The sequence below is a fragment of the Filicampus tigris genome, chromosome 15 (genome assembly GCF_054856515.1).
Source record: "Filicampus tigris isolate MCC_2025a chromosome 15, RoL_Ftig_1.0, whole genome shotgun sequence".
Classification (NCBI taxonomy): Eukaryota; Metazoa; Chordata; class Actinopteri; order Syngnathiformes; family Syngnathidae; genus Filicampus; species Filicampus tigris.
The window spans coordinates 9,886,087-9,892,086 of record NC_141231.1 but is presented as its reverse complement, the minus strand read 5'-3'; the positions used below and the strand labels follow the sequence as shown (position 1 = coordinate 9,892,086).

Sequence of the window (6,000 nt, the reverse complement as noted above, 5' to 3'; positions counted from 1 at the left end):
ATGTGAGTACGTTTGCTACCTCTGTCTGCAATGCTCGTTGTTGTGTTTTGTGAAGGGATTGTGGTCTATAGGGGTGTGCCACCACTGTCGGGGTGCAAAAACAAGTGTGTGGCATTATCCAAATTTAGGTTGACTGACACTAATGTGTTTCTCACACATACAGAGTCAACCCTCTTAATGAATGCACCCCCCGAGCTCAAGTCTTGGCAAAGGCTTGAACTGCACTGCTGCATTACCGGATTTGTGTGCGTGTGTGTGTGTGTGTGTGTGTGTGTGTGTGTTGCTGATCTCTGTCAGGCTTGGGTGGGGGTATCAATATAGTCTCACTTTACCATTACCTGTCACAGACAACAGATGTTCACACCACCGGATTATTTTCCCACCCAACACCACATTGTGTGTGTGGGTGTGGTTTGTGAGTTGTCATATTATTGCCTGGTCATCCATGTACAGAATGTGATATTATTTACACTGCATGTTATGACGGGAGGAACACGGTGCGTTAGTGGTTAGGACATTTGCATCACAGTGTTGAGGTTTTGGGCTCGAATCTTGGCTCTGGGTTTCCTGTGTGGGGTTTGCATGTTTTTTGGAGACTATCCCAGCTGAATTTGGAGAAGAGGTGGTTACAATCTGGCCTGGTGGGCAGCCAATCATATGGCGCATGAAGACAAACAACAACCCGCACTCACATTCACACCTACAGCTGATTTAAATGATTTTAAAATGCATGTTTTTTTTAGGAGAGAATCCATGCGAGCAAAGGGAAACGCATGCAAAAGCTAGGATTTGACCTCTTTAGGCAGATGCGCTAACCACTAATCGACAGTGCTGATTAAGAAAACTGACATTGCTTTCCAGGTCCACCGAGTTCACTGGTCATCTGTCAAGATCCAACAATAGAGATGCCGCCCTTCTTCTAAAGACAGCTGCACCCTCACACACACCCTGTGAGGGCATGTGTGTGTTTCCATAAGCCTCTATTTAAAGGGGAAATCAACCCAAACACATTTTTTTTCAAGAATATGTTCCCAGCAGGGCCACGAGTTGAAACACGGCATTGCGTTTGTGCAATATGAGTCAAGCAGCAAAATCTAGCCATCTCAGGGGTTGGCCATTTTGTTACTTCTGTCGACTGAAAATGACATCACAACTGCTCAGGGCTCAGATAGCGACCAATCACGGCTCAGCTTCTGAAAATAGGTCAGCCGTGATTGGTCAATACCTAAGCCCTGAGCAGTTGTGATGTCATTTTCAGTTGACAGAAATGAGAAAATGGCCAACCCCTGAGATGGCTAAAAACGGGTGGATTAACTCTTATTCCACAAATACAATATTTACCAGAATGCCTTGTTTCAACTAGTGGGCTTGCATTGAACATATTCTTGAAAAAAATATGTTTGGGTTGACTTCCACTTTAAGAATATGCGCATATCGTCGCTGTCCTGTGAAAAACACTTATCTCCAATTTTGGAAACTTTTTTATTTTTCACTTTAATGTGATGTCTGTAACGCAAAAATATGATTCATGTAAAAATAAGAAAATGAAAAAAATGGAAATAAGTGTTTTTCACCTGACAGCGACAAAATATGTCTTGTGTTTTTTCATGCACATCTGTTCGGCGGCAGATTTCACCTATGCGACACCTCCGCAATATCATTTGGAACGGTATTTAAGGATCATCTTAAAAAGATTGATTATACCATTGTTGGCAGAGACATGTTATCGCCCCAAGAGTATAATGAGGAAAGTTTTTAATTGGAAACTAAATTAGAAAGGGTGCTAGTCGCAAGCACTTAAAGAAGGCCGATGCATCTTTGCATGATTGATAAGACAAAGACGAGTGAGGAGAGAAAACGGGCGCAATTTGAAATAGAGATGAATATTTTTGGCTGCCAGCGTGTGTGTTGGTGAGCGTCCACCTTCATGTGGTGACACCACCATCTGCTGCCTGTCCATGCAGGTTCGGTCCAACCCAGCAAGGCTTCCACACACAAACACTGCCCAACCCTCCTCTGTGTCCTGCTTGTGCTCGCATATCCAGGTGGCATCTTACCAAATGAATCAACCCTCCTCTTCACATATAGGCCTAAATAATGCGCCGTCCGTCTGTTTCTCTCCACGCTATCGGGCCCGTGTCGCCGTCCGTAGGATCAACCAATGGGTCATGGCCGTGCTTTTGTAGTTGGAAAAAAAAAGAAAAAAAAAAGAGGAGTCAGATGGCAGGCGTTTGTAAGGGGGGTGGATGAGGGGGTAGAAGGACTTGGGAGGAGAGGGCGGCTGCCCTTGTTTCATCTTTTGTTCTCCTGGATAACAAGCCCGTCACCCTGCAACTCCATAAGCCGCAGAAACTCCTCCATTGTAAGTCAGTGAAACCTTTGAGGTCCAACACAATGCAAGATGCTGTTTGACCTCTGTCGCACAGAAAATAATGGAAATGGAACTAATTAGTTAGAGGATCAAAGTGGGACCATCGCAAAAACCTTTATTAATGTTAATGCAACGTGTTTAAGGCAGAGCTTTTCAATTATTAACTAGTAACTACACTTCAGGTTTTCAGCGGTGGCAACTACGTCAGATTGCTCACAGTCAATTATAAATAACCTCTCTTGCCCTAAAAAAAACAAAAACCTCAGTGTTCTTTCAATTCCAGCCAGAAACACTAAGGGGAGGAAACATACATACATCAGTGCCAAAAGCCTGGAGGACAGTAGAGAGGGGAGGGGAGGATTTATGGCCGCCATAAGAGCGAGATGTCAGATATACAAAGGTAAATGTTGCACAGAAGTAAATACAGGCCTTGAATATTGCTGCCGTTATGGTTGATGAGGCCGGCTCGAGCCGACCGGCATCCGCAACCCACATGAAATCTAAAAATATTCCAGCACCATTGACTGCCGCTGTGCCGTGGCCTCGGTGGGTAGCGGAGTAAGTGCATGTGTATAGTATGTTTGTGTGCATGCCTTGTAGTGGGAATGGTGAAAATGCTTCGTTGAAGGTTTTACTTTGTTCACAGGCCCCTGCCTCAACCCTGCTATTAAAATGTTTTTTTCAAGCTCAAGTGTGCACTACATCAACTGTAAGACTGGATGTGTGCAGTAAGGGAAATGATTAGGAATTGAAACTTTTAAACGGGAAGTCAACCCAAATATATTTTTTCAAGAATATATTCTATGGAGGTAAAATAGTTGAAATAAGGCATCCTGATTGATATTGCGTTTGTGGAATAAGAGTTAATCCACCCCTTTTTAACCATCTCAGGGGGCGGCCATTTTGTTGGCGACCGAAGATGACATCACATCTGCTCAGGGCTCAGGTAACGACCGATCATGGCTCAGCTTCAGAAAACAGGTGAGCCGTGATTGGTCGTTATCTGAGCTCTGAGCAACTGTGATATCATTTTCAGATTTCTGACATATATCTTATCATATTTATATAAACAAATATACGATGTGTACATGCCTTTATTTTTTGTCCGAAAACACCAGCCATAATGAAAACAATATTTTAGCAAGTTTGGCTTCAAAACACCATGTCATCAACCTGTTGTGTATGTATAGAAGCTGTAAATGTTTCACATTTACACATACAATTCTGTACAATAGTTTTTTTCCCCCCGTATTACTGAACATACCTCACAAACAAAAAGGGCTGCCATAAAAACAATAACAGCTCAATGGCCTCTGCGAGCTGTGAATTGCATTATTGTTCGTTGATGCAGTCAGTGTTCTGTAATTAGTTGCACGACACAGCTCAATATTTTCCCGAAATTCCAGATGGCCACCACGACCCTTGTTTAGTGACATGATGTGATGACATATACTCGGCTTTCCCCTTGATTGGCCATAAAATGGATGACATTGGCATCTGAAATGGGAAAACATGATGTGACATACAGTGGAACCTCGAGTTACGAACGTCCCTGTTTAGGAACAATTCGAGTTGTATACAAATGTTTTGTTTATTGGTATAGTGCATAGCACACTGCTATAAACTGAAAACGACAGTACTTCTATCCCTTTGCGGCGTAAGGAGAAAAGCCATTGCATGTGTAGGCGGGAGTTCCACCTCGGCATCCTCGATCATCCAATCACAAATGATGACATGTAGCCTATAGAAATTCGAAAATCATTTTATTTTTGTTAGGAAATATTATCTGCAGTATTTTTGTTAGTTATTTTAGCATCTCTTTAATTAAGCAATGATTGGTTAATGTAATCACGCCAAAATAGCCTATAAGTTCCAAATATGTGCAATACATTCACCCAATCACAGATGCCCTGAGCGGGGGTGATAGCGTGAGTGGGGCAATCAAAACTTATGAAAATGACCAAAAGAAATGTGTAACAAATTCATCTTTTAAATGAAAATGTGACATTCAACTCCATGAACTTTTTTGGACAGAAAAAGACAAGTTTCCCTGGACCAGTATGCCAAAATCAACCAATACATTACAAATGAAACAGTATAAATGGAAATAAAAAATACAGATATTAAACAAACAAACAAACAAAAAAACACTTGAGTCAAATTTTCCCAATGTGATTATGGAAGTAGACTTTTTTTCAATTGAGAAGCTGGAGTCCTCTTCCCCTTTTCACCGATCCTTAGTTAAAGTTACTGAGCAACATGTTTTTTTAAGTATTTTATTTCTTTATAACAGGGTGCTTTTACTACTAATATATTGAATTATTAAATCATGTTTAAAATTGTGTGAATAATCAATAAATTATTCACCTTCACCTGCAACTTCGGGGATCTCCTGCCATTTGCCTCTCACGTGGAGCCAGGTGTGGTCTCCTTAATTGGTGAATAATGCATGGGGACGCCGCACTTAGTGAAGTAAAGTAAAGTAAAGTGAGAGAAAAGACGGAATGAACCAAGTGACTGATTATTGTGAGGTATGTTATTCACCAACAAAATGGACAAACTATCACGGTTGGTAAAAAATTGTTTGTTTACATTCGATCTGTGATGTCTGGCATTTTTTAAATTCTTTTATCGCAACACTTTTGAAAATATATGCGTACTATTAAGTATGCAAATACCTTCTAACTGCCGTGACCTCAATCTAATCCTTGGAAAATGACAATATCAAGAACACACACACACTGCACCAGTGTCACCGTCTGTCAGTCTGTCCCAGCGTGCAGGTGCGAGCAGACTGACAAACGGCCCGTGTCTCTCGTCCAATTAGAAACCACAAGCGTGACCACGTGAACAAATCCCGTCGCGTGAATTTCCGTCGGAGTGTCGAGAAGCAGCAGCAGCAGCAGCAGCTCTGCGTGAGTGGAGGGAAATAACCGCAAGCCTTGAACGAACCGTATGTGGGGGACATCCGTACAGGTAAATGGCTTCTTTTCTTTCCATTTGCTTACACTTTCGCGCATGTGCGTTTCCGGCTCAGGCTGCACTACTGGGACAGCGGAAGTGGGGAGGGGGGGGGGGGGGGTCGGTGGTCCCATGCTGGTTGTCCTCTTCAGATGATTCACGGACAGTACGCGGACTCGGAGCATCATCCGAACCGTCTGCGCATTCGTGCAACCCCTCCACCCTCTCGTCCTCCATCCCACTCGCGTCGAGGCTATTGATAGTTGACAGAAGCCTTGTAATCCTCCCACCTCCTCGCGGATATGCAAGAAAGCTCACCTCGTATTTGCAGATGACGAGAATGTTGCCTGAACTTTATTTTGCCCCAAGATTAGTTTTAATTGCGTGGATTGACACCGATCTGTGGATGCTCATGGGCGTGTGCGCGTCTAGTGATTTTGTGTGTGTGAGTGTGCTGCATGCATAAAACCATGCAGGGGAGCAGAGTCAAGCTGAATTATTTATAAGGCTGTCTGAGAGAAGAGGACGCTTCCCCTCGGATCAAAACAAATGACAAACGGTCCTTTCTACACACATTCCAGAGACATTACTTTTTGCTTTCACAAAAACAGACCGTTGTGTCAGAGAAGAAACACCCTAATTTAATCACCATTTATCTTAAAATGGAG

General features: G+C 42.8%; 1 long non-coding RNA gene across 1 annotated transcript; it reads right to left on the bottom strand.

The window, feature by feature from the left end:
- Nucleotides 1-3,499: 3,499 nt before the first annotated feature.
- LOC147135404 (uncharacterized) lies at nt 3,500-5,178 on the bottom strand. The gene is made up of 4 exons (XR_015089907.1): nt 5,050-5,178; nt 4,739-4,834; nt 4,012-4,112; nt 3,500-3,868 (listed from the first exon to the last, which is right to left on the bottom strand). It is a non-coding gene; the product is annotated as an uncharacterized LOC147135404 (long non-coding RNA).
- Nucleotides 5,179-6,000: the final 822 nt, after the last annotated feature.